Raw genomic sequence first — 19,962 nt, forward strand, 5'->3', positions numbered from 1 at the left:
AAAAAAAATGTGGCAGAAAAAAGAATTTTAACATCTGTTCCAAAGTAGTGACGGTTTTTTGACTTTCATAAAACAGTGATGAGTGGATCCTGGCCATATAATGGTGGTGTTTTGAAACTGATGGCAGTGTGGTTAGGATTTAATCCAGTAAGTTCCTGAAGTCGCACATTTTTAGTAGTATTTCCAGTCAATATTGTATCTTCTACCAAAGCTTAAGTTCATCTCTATCAAGAAACTCATGCAGTATTTGATTATTTCTATCAACTTTTTAGATCTGCCTATAGTGGGCACTCAAACAGCGGGCTGAGTTAACAGGTCACTTTATATACTTTATATTCTGTACAGAGTAACAGAGGCAGTGTGGGAAGGCTGGAAATTTCTCTTTTGTGTAATGCTGAGTCACGACACAGAAGGAACTGAAAGTTACTGGCTTAGCAGCATGTTGCATCTCTCCTTCATCAGACCTGGCCCTGCAGAATGGAGATACACACTGATGTCAACATTTACTACTTGTAAGGAAGGAGGAGGGTTGGTAGGGTAGGAGGTGGCAGAATAATGGAATGAAAGCAAAAGCCAGGATATGGTGATTTCCTAAAGCAAACTTAAGACTGTGTTTGTGACCATGCAGAAACTTCCACATTTTCTCATTTGTGTCAAATGTTTAATTTATGTCACTGCACTAAAGGGGCAAGAATTTCTGGCAGCAAAGCTTTGCCTTAAGTGCTTTGCCATTTTATCCTTGTTAGTCAAAGTGATGTTGTAAGCTGATTGTTACTTTAAGTGCTACATGTATGCGAGATTGGGAATTAAGTAGGACAAGTGTGTGAAGAATTTCTAGTGAATCCAGAAGCTGATTGTTATCCCATGGACCGGTGTTATCAGTTACAAAGGCGGTATCCTAACAGGTACAGTCATCTTGAATAATAACTCTAAATATTTCCTAGTGCCAAGTTCACATTAGGCTGACACGAGCAGTTGTTGGTGCTGTGAGTTTGTACGGAGTAGCTTTGATGCTTTTTGTAAGAGCAGGTGCACTGATGGAAGTTGTCCATTAGAGGTCACTGAAGCTCTGCCAGCGAAGAAGTCTGAGCCCTGTCCTGCTGGGTTGGCCACTGCTGCTTGCTTTCTCCTGCTGAGCAAACGCCCCTTGCCCAAACTTCTCTTTCAAAAGCAGACGCTTGAAGTATAAAGCAGTGGTGAGTAGCCGTGGGTGCTGAAAATAAGGCCGAACAAATGTACTGGTGTGGTATGTTGATAGCAGGAAATAATTATCTGAATGATAAAAAAGAATATTTTCTTTGTTTACAAAATCATACATGCTTAGCTGTCATCTCTGATGGCAAGAATGCTTCTGTCTAAACTTCTGCCTAACTTCTAGTGAGCTGTGTGATAAGTGTAGTTTGTTTAGTTGCACTTCCAGAGGGCCCAATTCTACAACTTCTTTAAAAACCAAGTGCCTGACTGGATCTTTGTTTCCTAACAAATGTATCAAAATGTGCTTCCTCCCCAAAATGTGTTTTATTACTTGTGTTTCTACTAAGACAGATTAATTATTTATTTTATTCTTAACTCTGCCTCTAATATATGTTCTTTATGCCATTACTTGATAGGTGTTCTTGGGTGAAATAATTTTCTCTTCTGACTCCAGCCACAATATGCATGACTATTTCTGGTTAAGGGTGTTTGTTATTTCTTAAAATTACAGAGGGAAAATTTTGACTTTCAGGTATTTCAGAGGTACAGTTATTACTTAAGGATGCTGTTCTATCATAGCGGATCACAGGGTCAATATCACTAAAGCAAAATTGTATGTCAGTCTGTGCAAGTGCCAGCCCTAGCAGAGGTCAGCTTCCTGTGGGTCCTAGCAGGTAGTTAGGAAGCATTTAGTTCTTATTTTATTTATAATCTTCAGTTTGCATTTACTGAAGATTGTGGTCTCTTAGGTGGAATACTGTTTGGTATTGGGTATGATTTTTAATATGAGAGAATTAAAATTTTATTTTAGACTAAAATGTTAACGTTTTCCTCTAACTCAGAGTTCTTTATTACATTTTTTTTTTTTTCTAAGTGCTGCATTTATGAGTTATAAAATCTGAGTGTGTATATTGATGTCCTTGCACTCCTCTAGACACCTTTCCTAGCTGGCATGAGGTAATGGGTCTCTAAGAGCCAGCTAGTACTGTAGCAACCACTCAGTTGTCTTTCTTGGGAACAGTGATGCAAATCTGTAGTTGCTGTATGAACACAGATTTGTAGTTGCTGTATGAAATTATACAGGCCTGGGTGAAAACTGGAAGAGAAGGCAGAAGGCAGCAACAAAAATGTATTGTCTAACAAATTATAAAATGACTTCAGGCTACAGATGACAACAGTCACCTCTCCTTGGAAGAGGTGGCAGCTGCTGATGGTTGAGTTTCCAGTGGTCTGTCAGCAGGGGGACAAATCCAGACAGCTCTGATAATCAGTAGAAGGAGGAGATGGAAACATTCATCTGCAGCCAGTGATGACCTATGCGTAAGGGAGTGGCTTTATTTCCTCCAGTATAGTTTTGATTTTTGAGATCTGGAAATTGGAAAGGATTGCTCAGACTTCTGTGATTATGACAAGTGTAAAGCAGAGATGTTGGGTTCTTCTGTTTTGTTGTTCATCACCACCCCCCTCCACACACATGCATACTGCCATCCTATAATAGACAGGGATTAAAAGAAAGTAGAAGTTTTCCCTACTGCCTAGAGCATTGCTATGTTAGACTTGTGTTGTTCATGAGCTGAGGTATCTTAATAGCACAAAGGATTTGTCTTCCAAGAATCAATCAGATCAATTGCTTACCATTGTTTAGATCCATGTTGATTATCCATATCTGCCATATGCTCTAATTTTACAGAATAAATATACAGTGTGGAGAAAAGTGCTTCCCTTTGTTTTGAACCTATCATCTGTTAATTCATTTCATCCCCCATCATTCTCTTAGTGGAAGAAACAGGGAACAGTTGTTTCCTTTATATCTTTTCTATGTGACTCATGACTTTAAGAACTTTTATCAAACATTTCCATCAGTCATTTCCTTTCCAGGCTCAACAAGTCCCAGTATGTTAAGTTGTTCCTGTTACTGAAACCATTTCATACCTTTAAGCATCTTTACAGCTCTCCTGTGTACATTTTTTTTATTACCATCTTTTTTCAAGGAAGCACCCATTGCATTAAAACATGTCGTTTTGGCAGAAGCTTACACAATAGCATTCAAAACATTTATCATTCGATCTGTAATTTATCTGATCGAATAGAGGGTTGTTTCTTTTATCCCGTGGCATTGTAGTATATCTGAGAGACTTCAGTGAGGGACATGACCGAATGGCTTTTGCAAATCCAGGTGGATTTGATGAAGTGGATCTCCCTTTTCCTGTGGATAATGATTACTGGATTTCACATATACTAATAGCTTCCCAATATCATTTTATTACATCATCTTAGGTTACAGAATCTAACAACTTCCCAAAATCATTGTCAGTCTAATGTCCCTTGATCTCTGCTCAGTGGAATTTGCAGGGAAGTAATGACAAGATGTACAGTTTCTGCACTGGATGTGTGTTCTCTGTTAGTCCTAAAACTGTGCCTAGTTTCAAACTGTACATGTTTTTATTTGACTATTGGTACATATGCTTACATCTCTAATGTTGTCCCATGCTCACTCTGTTATCAGCTCTGTGTTATATTTGTCTAAATCACATCCAAGGCCCCCACTTCAGAGCCTTTTGCTGTCACACTTTGCCTCTATTCCTATACAATTACCCCATCATTATGCATGAGTTCTAGATACTTACTTCTACGTGGAATAACTATCACTACTGACCCCCCAGAAAAGTGTATATCACAGGGTTAAAATAACCTGAAGTACACAGATTGGGTAGTAGCTGTGTGATCACCATTCTAGCTAAACTGAAGTTTCCATTCAGGCCTAGACAAGCTCAGGCAAAGCCTGCCCAGCCTCAGTTGTGAGCCTTACAGAACAAAAGCACTCGGGAACTCTGGTCAGTGAATAAAGTGGCCTTGAAAACTAAGAAAAAAAAAAAGTCTGGAAAGCATATCCCAAATTATGTATGAGATCAGAACTCTGGTGGTGAAAGCTCTTAAGTAGCGTTTTGTATTTACAGGAGCATATTCTAGTAGCAAAGGAAGAAAGTACCACATGAAAATTGAAACCAGAAAGATAAACAAAAACAAGTTAAAAAAAAAAGGAGAAGAATATGAAGTTGCCTAATAAGTGCACTCAGAAAGAACACTGAGAAATTTCTGCAAGCGCCATGAAGAGATACGAAACATAGCTGTAAGAGACCAGGGTCATCTACACTTAAATTAGGTCAGGCTTAAAAATGCAAAAGCTCCATCCAAGGGCCTGGAAAAATATGCACTCATGGCTCAATGGAAGGGGGAAAAATTGAAAATAACAGTGCAGAAAGACAAGTGTACTTCAAACTGAATCTCATATTGCTAACTCCAGTGTTTGTTTTTAATGTCTTGCTGCAATTTAGAGCAAGGTGTACTGCGCTATATAAAATGCGGCCTGACATCTTAAATTGCAACTGTAAGTGGGGAGAAAAGCAAGAGCTGATTCTCTGGTGAAATGGTCCAGCAGGAAATGCTTTTCAATGCAAAAGTATTGTAGGTTGGATGTTAGGAAAAATTATTCTCAGAAGGAATGGTGAGACATTGGAACAGGCTGCCCAGGGAGGTGGTGAGGTCTCCATCCCTGGAGGTGTTCAAGAACTGTGTGGATGTGGCACTGAGGGATGTGGTGAGTGGGCATGGTGGTGATGGGCTGATGATTGGACTAGATGACCTTAGAGGACTTTTCCAACCTTAATGATTTTATAATAAGTAATAGTTGCATGCTATTAGCTGTAACTGTAAACATAAGCTAATATATTGTGCTTATTGCCACCACGTTCCTATGATTCTGATCATTTGCATTTCTTTAATCCCTGCATGTGCTACTTTGTTCACATTCCTTTTTGCTGCTTTGCTCTGCTATCTGTCCAAATGCCATTTTTTAAAAAGTATGTGGTGTTACCCTATAGCAACATCTAGCATCGGATGGCATTTGCATGCTGCTCTCATTCAGTTCAATTACTGACTGTCCACAGGGCAGTAATTACTGTTTCGGGAAGCTAAGGTTAATGAGTAAATTGAGTTTTATATCTTCCTGGGTCATAAGATACTGGAGTGTAAAATGTATCTGGATAGGATAGATTTAAATCATTGCAGTTGTGCTAGGCTGTGTTAGGAGCTCATATAGGCACCCCTAATGTTTAGGTGCCTGCTGAAAAAGAAAATGTTGCTTATAAAAGGACAATGTAGGAGAGAGAGTCTGACCAGATAAACCTTAATTTTCCCAGTAAATGGAAACACCATGCAGTGAAGTCAGAAACACAAAGAGAAGTTCAGGTTTTCTGCACTAACATCAATTTTTGCCATACACTGCCCAACTCCCTATAACTTTCATGAATAACTGTTGGTTTGAGAGAGAGAAGGCTATCAGAGGATTTTGTCTCAGGTAGTAGGCAGCTGTGGCCAGGTTCCTGCCCATCTCCAAAGAGGTGAGAAGGCAGTTACAGAATCACAGAATGGCTGAGGGTGGGAAAGGACCTCTGGGTCCATCTCATCCAACCAAATTAGTGTGGGTCATCTTGACTTGTTTCAGTCGTTTAAAAAACTTAAATCAGTGGTCCCAGAGGAAGTCCAACGTTCCAGCTCTACCATGAAGAAAGAAACAGGATGCCAGCAGTGAGAGGAGGAGGAGGTTTGGCTGCTCTCGTGTATTGCTCAAAGTGTTAAAGCTTCTAATAGAGCACTGAGATTCACATTTTCCTGTATGGCAAAAGAGTAAATGAAATGAATAGGCAAAGAATGCAAATGTGAGTAGGGATGTGGGACAGCCAGTCCTCAGGTCTTAAATGGTGCATACCATGTAGTAATTCAGCTAAGAGCCACATCTGTGCTGTTTCTCTTGGGGCATTCAGTGCCTCGTGCTCTTCTTCTCCATCCTCTCAGCCTCTTTTGGGGTGGCTCCAGTGGTGGCTGACCTAATGCATCTGGGCCTGTTTCCTTCTTCCTCCAATGGGCTGCACACAAGGCACATGTGGACAGCTTCATCTTTGATCTCCTGTAAAAGCTCTTCATCAGAAAGCATCTCAGCCATGGCCAGCACCTTGACCTCTCTCCCAGCGCCGTGAGCTGGCATGTCACCTTTCTCATCTAGGTCCATCCATTGTGTGAAGGAAAAGGCAGGTAGTAGGCTACTTTTTCTTTAGGCAGAAGAATTAGTGTTTGAGGAGAAAGCAAAGAGAAAACGGAGGCTGGATACATCACAGATTGAATTTAGATGAGGGAATGGAAGTGGGGGAGCAACTGGAGTAGAAATGAGACTAAAGAAGCAAATGTTAATGAGCTGCTGGAAGAGGAAACTGTGCTTGTTAGTATTAAGCCAGCGCTGTCAGGCTGTCAGAGTGCGTGGCGGTGATACCTACCTTGTCAGCACTAGCTGAGCTGAGCCGAGCTCCTGGTGTGCCCCTATGAGCCACCAGAGTCAGAAGCAGGGCAGCTGAGCACTGCAGCAGCTGCACATAGGCTTAATATTAAGAATGTACTGTAGGTCTTGGCAACAAAATTATTAGCGTATGACTGGAAGAATCTTTCAACTAGAATCCCTTCTGTATGTACTTTGGTCATTTCTAAAATATGTACGTAGAGCAAAATCTCTTATTCTAGCATTGCAGTGTTTGGCTTGATTTCCCATTTGCTACACTGCACAGTAGTACCAAAAGAGAGGTGGATTAAAGTAGGTAAGTATTTCATGCATAGGATAAACCTGCATAATGCCATTACATTATATGTCCTTATTCCTCCCCTTTGGATACACAAACACCTAAATATAAGTTAAATGCTTTGAAAATGATGACGATAATCAGAAGGGCATGTCCTTGACCATTCATCTCTGGCAGAGACATAAGGAATTCCTCAAATTTTACCCCATTTATATGTATGTTATGGTATTACAAGACACACAAAAAAGGTCTCTCTTGGCTTTTCTTTGTTCTTCCCCCCCCTTTTCTTTCTTAATTTCCAAATAGTATTGCTTATATTTCACAATTCTTTTCCTTCGGTCAGATGAAGGTGCTCTTTCTTAACAAATAGTAGTTATTTTCAGAGAATCATAGAATCATAGAATGGTTTGGGTTGAAAGGGATCTTAAAGCCCATCCAATCCTAACTCTCTATCGTGAGCAGAGCTGCTACGCACCGGATCCTCAGCCACCCTGGGCAACCTCTTCCACAGCTTCACTACCCTCCAAGTAAACAATTTCCCCCTGACATCTAACCTAAATCTCCCCTCTTTTAGTTAAAACGACTCCCCCTTTTGTTATCACTAGCTGTCCATGTAAAAGGTCAGTTTTCCTCCTGTTTGTAAGTTCCCTTTTATTATTATTTGTTAATATTGTTAATCTTTCCATAGCCCAGATGGACATTTCTAAGAGAATGACTACATGAGTGCTTGCAGCTGTGGCCAGAACATAATACAGCCAAACACTGTCATGAGTATATGTGACACACCCAAAACTCAGTTCCAAACAGTGTTGGGGCTGCATTTTAAGAGCTCATTTTAGTTCTTAGACTTCTCCATGAGAATCCAAATGCTTGTTGCTGCTTGATTAGCCAAGAGCCAGCTGACACCCACTGAAGCTGTGGGTGGAGATCTAGGTTCACATCCTTGGTAACTGTTCTCTCTTCTTGACGAAACCAGAATGGATTGGAATTGTGATTTTGAACCCGCTTCATAACTTTTTAATAAGGTTTTCTTTTTCTCGTGATAGACACAAATTTCAGATCTAGGGTTCTGGTGTACCCAGAGCTCTTTCCAAAGCTACCTCTGATTATATTCACTCATGATTCTGGTCTTGAAGAGACTGTAATTTTTTCCTCACATTTTGAAAGGTTAATCTCATTAGCAGTAAGAGGTCACATCATGTGGTTAAAAAAAAATAGTAACATATGTCTAAATTTCCAGTATGTGAGCAGATAAAAAATGAGAAGGGTAAGAAGCAGTTGTTGTATCATCGAAATCTGAATGCTTAAATTAGGTTTTTACACCACATCATTCTCAGGAGTCATCATCTCTTTCACTGGTAGGAAAGTCAAGAGAAATTGTGCTCCGAATTTATGTATCATAATATTTGCATTTGATTATATATCAAATACCTTTTAAGTTGCTGCAAATATCTCTCCTTCTTCCTGGTCTTCAACTTCTTAAGCTGCAAAGAAACTGATGCTGCTGATTGGTCTCTAACAATGAACAACAGAGGAACTTTGAGAAAGCCAAAAGGGACCTGAACTCTCACCTGACCTGAATTATGAGACCTTTATGAACGGAACCATACACGCATTTAATAAATGAGCTGAAGGACCAAAGAACGTGTGGTTTTGAAGATCTAACCACAGGCAATTAAATGGTTGTGGAGCCAACAGTGTATTTCATGGAGCAAAGGCACGATTCCAGCAGAGCCAGGCAGGCCAGTGCTGTCACGGGCAAAGCAGCTGCACCTGTGGCCCTTCCCAGCAGGTTTGTAAGGGACCCTATGCTGATGGAGCTTCCTTGCTGCTGGCTTCAGCGACCCAAAGGTCACAGAGACCTTTAATCTGTATCTAGCTAGATGAAAGCCCCAGCAAGTACACCTAGCCGTGCTATAATGGCAACTTTGATTACAGCATAGGTATTTTGCAAAATAGAAGATCTCGAGAGCCGAGGTCGGGATGTGATTATACAAATTACAGGCATTCCTAAAAGCACGGAGGAAAACAAAAACAAACACAAAATGAAAAGCCCATTGATTAGTCTGTTTTAATCCTGATGACCAGCTATGTCAAAACATTTTCCAGGAGTCACTGCAGCCTCAGCTGTAGTAAAGGAAGCATCGCCTGGTGGAATCTCACATTTGGTGAGTGGGCAGGAGGCATCAGAAACCTCCTCTGATGAGGACAGAGGTAAGGAATGTGGTGCTGGCTGCTTCTGCTTTGGCAAATAGCTAGCTCTCAGAAAGCATAATTAAGTTTCTGTCTTCACAATGTGATTTCCATTTGCTCCCTTAGGTTTAAAAATAGTGAAACAATTTCAGCAATTGATTACGCTCTCAACTAAATTAAAGCGCAGAGGAATTAGGGGTTGCTTCTCTTGTCACCCAGTAACAAAGTGTCCTTTTCTTCTTGTCCTTGCAGCAGGACACTGCTGCTGTCTCCCTGCCTGTGGCACTGGTGGTCAGGGTAAGTTTTCTGTCACTTTTTCATTCATATACCATCTGGAGCCTTTAGGCCTGTTTTTACCCATGGGCCTGTCATTCCTTGCCTACATGGTCTTATGAAATGGGAACTGCTTGGTCTTTACGAGCATCTTTCACAGCGCTTTAACTTGGCTGGTTTCAGTGGAAATCCTCCAGATGTACTGGGAACTAAAGCAGCCTTGGGGGTTATGTGGGTTATGGACTGCTCCAGTGTATGTGGGCAATGTTCTCTGACTCAAAATATCTTTGTTGTGGGAAAAAAATATATAAAAATAACCCTTTTCATTCTCCATTCACAGACATGTCTTTAACGTTGCCCTATATTTCTCTTAAAACAATTTATTGCATAAGCTGATATTAGATATATTGGTTATTGGCATAAAAAGACTACAGTCTGCAGTAAAGGCCAAGAATGATGAACACGCATGCAAGTTTTATCACTACGTACTAATTGGGCATCTTTGTGATTAAATAATCCCCAATTCAGAAGCATATCACCTGCTCTCGATACGACAGCAGTAATAATATATCTGTGCTGTGATTCTGGCATAATTTCAGCTCTTCCATAGAATTTAAATAGGGACCATATATTGCAGTTAGCTTAGGCTTCGGGCTCCAGCAGCTCTCTGTGAATAACGAAGAGGAAGCGATTTGCTCAGCTGGTGGAGTTGACTGCAAGGCATTACGAAGGAGGTCAGAAAAGGAATAAAGCTGCTCAAAATGGGTTAAAGGTATAATAGTAATAATAATATCAAACTGCATAACAAAAATGTTTGCATTCAACTGAATATGTAGTGGATGGCACAGTGATGTCCAGGGCTTTATGTTCTTCTGATTTAATGATCTTCACCACAGCTTGAGGCCTTTTGTCTCGTCCCCTTCTCCTGACATCAGCTGGAAGAGACGGAGATTAAAACAAGGGTAATTTCCCCATGGTCGTTGCTTGGCACCATTTCTGCTTTGTTCAGCAGTGAGATGAAGTTTAAAGGATGAAGTGCTGTCACTCAAACTGATTTCCCCCCACACCCTTCCTTACCAGGGTTAACCACTTGGCTGGTCACCAAGGGAACAGTGGCTCCCCTGCCCATCCCATGGCCGTCCTACAGCTTCACATGGGGCACGTCACAATAATCTCGTTATGAGGTTGGATTTGCCATTGAAGCTTGAATTCCCATAACAGGAGGGGAGTGGGCTAATGCAATTAAGCAAATTAGAGTTTGGATCCATTGTGTGCTATTTATCCAGTGTCATTGGAAAAGACTAGCTGGTTTGCTTTCTCTGATAGAAAAACTAGCTTCAAGAAAATACCCCAATCACTTTCCCTTATGCTGCATTCATACTGCAGAGCGCTCTCTGCTTTAAGGGTCTGTGCAAGTGGAAAGGTAATGACTCCCTTGACTGAAATCCTGAATTGTCTCTCTCTTTTTCACAAGATTCCCATCACAGTGGATCCAATTATTGATCTTAGCTGTGTAACATTTGTGGTGTTTAAGGTAAAATAGGTAGAAGAAGAGTTTCATGGACTTTACATGGTTATTAGTTACAGTGATTTCGTATCCAGGTGGTGTTTTGGTTTCTCCTTGCTTATAGTAGGTCACAGTGGGCACCAGACCAGAACAAAACTCCCATTAATTTTAAAACTATTTTGATACAAAATGCTTCACAAGTGCTACAAATTGCTGTTTTAAAGTATGCTGACTTTTCTGGAGATAACTCAGGCATGCATAGTAATTCTCTGGATATGTAGATTATTAAATGCCTAAAATGGAGTTTTCTGCCTTTTGTCAAGGACGCTAATCCAGTTCTCTTTCTCTCCCTACCAAGTAAACAAAGCAGCAAAGCGAACCACAGCAAGAATCAAGAACCATAAATCTTAAACCAACATCCTGGTGTGTAGGTTCCAAAGCAGCACATCTCCCTCGCAGCCTGGGAAGTGCTGGGGACAGTGGTACCCTCCTACAGATGCTGCTGCCTTTTTGTCTAAGCATCTCTTCCTGGGAAGGCAGACAACTGAGTGGAGCACCTGGGAACCTCTTGTAGATATCAGTTGTTGAGTGCACAGGAGGTTGGTGCTTGTTCCCACACTGAGTGTGCTGCCACTGCTGTTCTCTCAGATAAATCCCAGTCTGCCGCTGGACACTGCAGGCAGAAGGGCTGAGAACATGGTTTATTGCTAAATAAGGTCATTGGTTATAAGCTCTGTTTCATAAAAAACACGGTCCCTATCCTAAGCTGCTTACAAAATAGACATATATTATGTAGACAGTGTACTTAGTCCCTAAGGATAATGTAATCTAAGCATTTTTGCCTGAAAATGAGTAACTTCAAGGTTGAGTCAGTATTGAGGATGTCTGTCACAAACTTAAGCATAGAATGTAGTGCAGATAATGCTGTGTTTACTTGAAAATCATCATGCAAGTATTTCAGTGTCCATAAACTCCCAGCACATTAGAGCTGAAGTGATACAGGAGTGAAATGTGAGTATGCTAGAGCAGAAGAGACGTGACCAAGGCTTACGGAGTGAGCTCACCACTGTGGTGACAATAGCCATACAGTTTGGCTTAAAGTGTTTTAGTATTTATGGTATCAGATTAGATAAAGACTCACCAAAAATAAGAGGGTGAGATTAATGTTCTAAAATCTAATGTTCTAATCTTTTTCCCTCCCAATATCATTACAAGATGGAAATAAGGAATGAATTATTTCCTGTGCATGTTCTTACATAACGTCAATATAAAGTAGTCACGTTTTGCTTGTCTATTTTTTTCCTTTTATCATGTTCAGATTTAAATGTAGCCTTAATCCTGTATATCCTGCTTTGAAAAGCTTAGATCTGTAATGTGTTGTACAGCAGTCTTTAAAAGGCGTTATCCATTAAAACGTGTGTGGTAGCCTTGAGATAACAATACAGATTTCAATTCTTGATTTTATACTTGACAGTTTTGCTTGGATAATTTTCTTCATTACAGGCAAAGTTCAGAAACAGTGAACTCTGATTAAGAAAAAATGAAAAAAGAAATAAACAACCCATCATTTAATGTCTTACTAGATTAAATATGTAGTAATACAGTTTTATGGGCAAATTCACAAAAATACTAAACCATATAGAACAAAGTCAACAGGCTGACCAGAGAGGCTCTGAATGCTCCGTCCCTGGAGGTGTTCATAATCAGGTAGGATGGGGCCCTGGGCAGCCTGGTCTAGTACCAGATCTGGAGGTTGGTGGCAGGGGGGTTGGAACTTGGTGATCCTTGGGGGTCCCTTTCAACCCAAGCCTTTCTGTGATTTTGTGATCCCATAATGGCAAGTTAAATGCTATGAATTTATCCTGTATTCGGAATATTTATCATGCAGCAGGTGGATGTGACTTGCTCTGGAGGAGGTGGGCCCAGCCCATGTCCAGGCGCTCTGGATACCAAGGCATACACCTTGCTTCACCCAACATGGGGCAACAAGTGCACCGAGCAATAATTACCATTTCCCCCTTCCTTTCTTGTTCTCTTTCTGTTTCAAGAGAGCAGTGAGCTGGCCCAAAGGGCAAAGATGATTTTGATGCTCTGGATGAGTAGAAGATGAAGAAAGGCACAGGTATGCTTAAGGGAAAGAGTAGTAAAAGAGAAATGTAATGCCAGAAGTGAGCCTGCCTTTCTGTGCTCTGGGTGTGGGTTTCTGCCATGCAGTCACGTAAGCACAGTGGGTGTTTGCTTAGACTGCAGGATCCATTCGTATCTTTATAATCTCTTCTGGAACTTGTTAAAACAGTGCCTAGTTTGAGATGATGAATGCTTTTCTTGAATGGAGAAAGTATGGGGTACAGAATCTATAATTAAAGCAACTAAAGAGAGCTGTAAAGTTACAAATGATGATAAGCTTAAAAATAATTAGTGACAAGTACCAATTTAATAGATGTTAAAGATCTTCTTCCTGCTTCAGAGGAGACGTGTTATAAAAATTGATGCACATCTCTGGAGCGTGCCTCTGCATATTCCCAGTAACAAAAGCCCAAAAGAAGATACAACCTATTGTGTGGCAGAAGTACTGCAAGATCCAAATACATCGCTGCTGATGGATAGCAAGGATGAGTCAGGTGTGTATTGTTTCCACTCGGAGATGGCTGTCGTACTGGTGTGCCACGCATTATTGTGCACTGCCTGCTGCTGAAAGGCCCCAGTTTTTAATATGAGCACTTGGGCTGAATAATCACACATGGCTTTTATTGAGAAGTAACACTGATCCCTGTAGAAAAGGCAGAAGTGACTAAGACCGAAACAGAACAGGGGAAAAGAAGATAAAAATAACAGACCTTTGCAGTTCCACTACAGGGAAGGCTCTATTTATGATACAAATGATACATTTGTGTGTCCGTGACAGTGAATTAAAAATGAGAGGAATAAGCTTGCTGTTGAAATGAAACTGCACTGCAGTGCTGCTCATTAACTCCCACATGAGGCTGTCAGTTCTCCGAACAATGTTGCTTGCCCCTGAAGGGGTGAGTGGCTTCTTCACCGGTTAACACAGGAAGCAGAAGGGTCTCCTGGGCCATGTGGTGTGGATTTGGCAGTGTGATCATTGTCCTGAGGCAGGCAGCAGATATCACACATGGCCACACGTCTCACAGAATCATAGGCATTAGAAGGGACCTCCAGAGATCATCAAGTCCAACACCTTGGCTAAGGCTGGTTCCCTACAGTAGGTCACACAGGTAGGTGTCCAGATGGGACTTAAATTTTATCTGCACAGAAGGAGACTCCACAACCTCTCTGGGCAGCCTGTTCCAGTGCTCTGTCACCATTACAGTAAAGTTCTTCCATGTTTGTATGGAACTTCTATGTTCAAGTTTTGGGCCATTACTTCCTCCTCCCTCCCCTCTTCCTGGCTCCTTTTAGTCTACTGGGAAAAGTAGAGAGAGAATACAAGTCACTGGAAAGCTACACTGATGTTACTAGTGGAATGAGAAAAGGTTGAGCAAGTTCTCTTATTCAGACTGTTCTCAGTTAACATGCTCATTAGCCTCAATGGGCGGCTTTTAAGATGCTCCTGATCAGCTGTTTCCCTTCTTTTAGCCCACAGAATTGTTCCTTTTCAAAGCAAACTGAAGTTACCTTCTTATCTTCGGGAATCTTTCTTGGCCATCCTGATAAAATGGCAGTTCTAAAGAAGTGATAAAGGACTGCCTATTTTGGGGCTTCTTTTCGGCCTTTCTATGAGTTTCTTTCAAAAGCATCTTTTTTTGCTAGGATCAGTTCCTCACCATTCCACATTTACTCGTGTATAATTTTCTAAGCTTTGTTTTGTATTTGTTAGCTTAGTCTTCCTGAGAACTGCTAAGCTCCAGTGCAGAGGATGGATCTTTCCTTACATTTAAAAAATTCTGTTGAGATCCCTCTTGTACAAAACAGCAGACGAAAGGCTGATCCATGTTCTATGTCTTGTCATTGCTTGTTCTACTCAGTCACATATTTCTCTTTTACTTTCCTTTATTCAACTATCTCTGGATCTTTACAAATCTCTCTTTATCCTATTTAATTAACGCATAAATGAAGTAAGCTCTAGGGTTGAGAGCACGGAAATCAGTTTGTGTTGCTGTTTCCAAATGCCAGTGACCTGGAATTAGGAGTTAGGGCTTTGTGTTTCGAGGTGAAATGGACAGAACTTGCCATAAGCAATTTGTGAATTGAGAATTACTTATAATCATTGTGTTAGGAGTAAACAAAACAAATAATGAATTTTGGAAAATCATAAACAGATCTAAGGCAGTTTGCAAACATATACAGACACAAAATATGCTGAGTACATTTTATAGATAATTATCCACTCAGCTCTAGTCCCCAGTCTTGCATGGGTCTAAATTTAATTTACCACAAAATTGTCTATTACCTAATTTTATTAAGATCTTCCTAGAGCCTGTCATAGTTGTGAGCCACCAGAATAACATTTTGCTATCAGCCAATTTGGTGAATGGGGACATTCACTTCCTCTTCTAAATTGTTAATAAATAGTTTGCAAATGCCAATTATGTTGTGATAGCCTTGACAAATTCAGCAATCAACCGCTTTCCATTTTGCCAATTATTCCCACATACTTCTCACCTTGTGGTGAGTTTTCAGCTCGTTGCAAGATGAATTTGCCCTAGAGGTCCTCAAGGCCAGGTTGGATGGGGCCCTGGGCAGTTGAACTGGTGGGGGACAGCCCTGCCCAAGGGCTTTGAGGTCCCTTCCAACCCAAACCATTCTGTGGTTTTTTGATTCATTCTGTGAATTGTCAACAACTCCGAAGACAGATTTTATCAAAACTCATCAGAAAATAGCCAGTAAATTGCAGCTGCTGTTTGCTGTGTATTTCATAACCTCTTGGTGTTTAGAGGAAGGTTGGTTGTTCTGTGAAAGTGTCACCAAATTCGTTTTATTATTTTTAATGAATGCCTACACCAGTGCTGCATCACCCTTCGCACTCTCCAGGCATGGCAGCTGGTGTGTGATTCCATCTCTGTGCAGATGTCCTCACCTGGCAGAGATATTCCTCTTCATCCTTTCTGCTGCTCCTCCAGTCTGATCCTGGCAGCCTCAGGCACTGAATGTGCCTTCCTGCTCTGCTCCCTGCACCGCAGGGCTCCAGGCCTGCACCCCACCTCATTCCTACCGCCAGGCAGGGAGGTATGAGCAAAGCACTCACTCCTCAGCCCCTTGGTGGGCAGGGCTACATGAAACCTGGAGTCAGAGAGAGGCCAGAAAAGTGAATTCTGGTGACATCTTTCTCCAGCTGAGGGGCTGGGGTGAGAGCATCATCCTCTCACCTGCCACAGCCATCATGGCCCTGCGCCATTTCCTTGCTGTTCCTCGCACGTCCTTGTTCCTAACTGAGCATAAGGGTGGGTTAATTCAGGAAGCTGCAGTGCTGGTGTAAGAAAGGTGAGAGAATGAACATGTAAGTGCCCTCAGACCGAGCTACGTGCCCAAGAATCTGAGGTATTGTCGTGTTTTGTCTTTAAGGCAAAAAGATCTTCATATGAATATTGGACTATACAGAGGTAAATGTATTCAAATGCATTTAACATAAGATACTGAGATATTAGCATTGCTATTAGACACAGAATATTAGAGCTTTATTTCCATTACCAAGCAAGACATTGAACTGAAAAGGTATTTCTTCCTTCAGAAGCCATGAAGAGAATCCAAAAGCTCTCATATGATGAGACAGCCAGGAAACTCCTTCTTCTCACCTGTTATTCCTGCACTGACTTTCCAGCATAATTCAGAGCTGAACTCTCCAAACTGAGATGTAGAAATTCAATTCGTTACCAGATTATACCTACAAAATGTGGGCAGTTTCTGTACTAAGCAACATGTAGTACTGCTTCAAAACAGAAAAAAATGAAAGATCCCCAAAGCATTGTGAAGCCACAACAGAGATACAACATGGTCTGATTTTCAAGCCTTTTTTCTGAATTCTAATCATTCCATGTTAAGGACACTTCTTTCCAGATATGTTACAGACCCGAAAGTAAGGTTTTGATCTGAAAATGCGTTTATTTGTATTTCATTATACAATCATAGAATCCTTAGAGTTGGAAGGGACCTCTGAAGGCCATCGAGTCCAACTCCCCTACTGTGAACAGGGACACCAAAGCTAGATCAGATTGCTCAGAGCCTGATCCAGACTTGCCTTGAAAGTCTCCTGGGACAGGGCATCCACCACATCTCTGGGCAACCTGTTGCAGTGCCTCACCACCTTCACTGCAAAAGATTTTTTCCTTATATCTAAAGAATTATCTATTTATTTTATTTATATTTATCTGTGAAAATGTGTTTGCTGGTACAAAAATATTGTCAGTGAATATCAACACCCTATTTTAGTGAAACACATTATTGCTGAGCTGTTTGTTACAGATGCAGGAAAAACTGAACACCTTTGGTTGTGCTGCTGATCAGATAGAAACTGTAATGAACCGTGGGATGTGTTAACAAGGAAAGCAAAGCTTGTCTTTGACATCTGAATAGGAGGTGCTAGCAGTATTTATTTAAATGCACAATTTAAAGAAAATGGCTGACTTGATAAAAGAGCTTGGAATTCTGAACATACCACTACTTGCCCATCTCTGGAGGTGTTGAAGGCCAGATTAGATGGAGCCCTGGGCAGTCTGATCTAGTGCCTGATTTGGGGCCTGGCAGCCCTTGCCATGGCAGGGGACTGGAACTAGATGATCATTGAGGTCTCTTTCAACCCAAGCCATTCTACGATTCTAATTCTATGATTCTAATTCACTTGTGGTGACTTCTCCATGTCTTTATACTTTGACTGTGCCTCCACCTTGTCCTGCAGTCAGTAGTCTACTTTCCAAGCATCCCTCTGGCATGTGGAAATCAGCTTAACTTGTTTATACTTCTCTCTGCATCAAGATAATGCATTCCTACTCATTGCCTTCTCTACCTTCCAGGCCTTTCGGTTTTGATCCCTAGGCACTGACAGGTGGATGAGTGTGTGCATGTTCTTTCAAACTCAATGACTGCACAACTCGTTGCAGAGCCTGCTCAGATGAGTGTAAGCTGTGGAAGCTAACTTTGTGCTTGCCTCAAAGGTGCAATGCAGCCAAGAGCTTGGCTGTCCCACACTGAAGTGCCCCAAGCTTGGATGAACTAGGTGGATAGAAATGGTGTGTGGAAGCCCTGCTAGGGAAGCAGATTTCATTAACCAAAGAAGGCTACTGCTTTGCAGGAACTAAAACTACAGCCAGAGGTCCTAAAGGTTTAGGATCAATTGTAGGTGGATGAATTAGAATTACTGCAAAGAGACAAAACAAAGAATGCAGCATATCTGTCCACAGCATCTTAGGAGGAATCAAAGTGCCAACAGAAAAAAATATATATTTTTTGCTTCTGTTGTGAACAGAACAGAAATTCAGAAAAGAAATAGTTGACGATATGCTTGGGGTAGGAGGAAATGAGATAGTGGAAGCAAAGCTCTGTGGAAAAATACTGATGTTTTAATTGCTAAATTCAGCACAGATATATCTTAGGAAGCTAATCCTATTGGATGTTTGCTATATTTGGATATTGGTTAGTTATCAGAGGTGTGTGCGTGTGTGTAGAACGTGGTCTTTTCTGCAGCCTTCTTTAGCCAGTTGTACTGACAAGATGTATAATTCATAATCTTCTAAGAATGATGATGTGCTCATTGTAAGGTGGCACATTCCTTGCAGAACATACAAATTAATAACATTGCCAACCGATAGTCGGCTTATTAGTCTGTCTACTCAGCTTTTAAAATATGTTTCATAGTTCTGTGAAATATTTCTGGTGTTGAGGCAATATCAGACTACAACTAACAAACAGCATATGCAGTAATGCGTATCAGTTGCAACAAACAGAACCCACGAAAAGCGTTTATCTTCAGTAAGTAACAAGCATATGACTCTTCTGTATTGAAAGTCTTGATCTAATACAGGTAGCAAAAACAAAAACCCCAATAAGCAGCAAAGTATTTAAGGGTTGACCAGGAATAGCAGAAGCTGTCGACTCCAATTAAAAAGACAGTTGATGAAATGCAATAAATCATTCTTTCAAAGTTAAGAAGCTGGAAAATGAGTGGTACGCAGTGCTGTGCTACCAACCGTGCAGATCCTAGGTGCTTGTATCTGCAGTGGTGAGTCGATGACAAGTTTTCAAGTGTCCGTGTGGATGTTTGATGAGGTCACGGGCAGTGTGTGAGAAGGAAAAAGCACACGTATGTGAAGAGTGAAAAGTGCACATTTCATTTCCTTAGTTCTGAACTCCATATGCTCTTGTAGGATGGGACATGGGCTTATTCACGCTTGCGAATCAGAGATGTCCCTGGTAAGAGGGCTTCATCCATGGGACCAGGAGTGGGCACCTATGAGGGAAGAGCAGTGGTGGTCCTTGGAGCTTTACAAACAAAATGGTTCAAAATGGACCAACAAGGCTAGAAGCTGGGCTGGGCAATGGGTTGTAGGGGAATCAGTGTTGGATGGAGGCGCTTAAATTCTGCCTAAGCCCTTTTTCTGGTACTGAAGTCCCTTATAGGAGCTCCTCATGCAGCTATTTCCATTCCCCATTGAATTCTGGCAATCAGTAATATTTTAACAGTAAAGTGCTAAGGCCTTTATTAGCAGGATGTTCTGCAAGTAGGGAACAAGCAGTCACAAGTGCAATGTGACTCTAGGGACCAGGAACAAAGCTTCAGAAAAAGTCTTCAGGGCTTTGAATCCCCCAAGGAGAGAGAGCAGTTGAGAGAAGAGACTGAAAAAAAAAAATAATAATAATAATTGTGAAGTTTAAATGTCACACATCAGAGCTATGCATGGGTTTGTTGTGAATGTGTTACGGTAGCACCTGCTGGCCCTGGTGAGGATTCCTCTGGGATGCATAATCACAGAGCACACTGTGGCCAAGAAGAAATTACAGCTCGTGATCCGCAATATACGAAGGGGGAATAATGACAGACTCGGCCAGGTGAATGCTGCTTTATCCATACATACAGGCTGCACGGACGCGTTTGCGTCTTTGTTTCCTATTTGTGTTGGTTCTGTAAACATCAGCATTCCCTCTGAGCTCCGAGTCCAGCCAGTTGGCTGTTCCGAGGGTGTCATTGGGGTACCCTGAAATGGGAATTGAAATAGG

The sequence above is a fragment of the Centrocercus urophasianus genome, unplaced genomic scaffold (assembly GCF_019232065.1).
Source record: "Centrocercus urophasianus isolate 14NV4802_14NV808 unplaced genomic scaffold, USGS_Curo_1.0 seq_11, whole genome shotgun sequence".
NCBI classification, from domain to species: domain Eukaryota; kingdom Metazoa; phylum Chordata; class Aves; order Galliformes; family Phasianidae; genus Centrocercus; species Centrocercus urophasianus.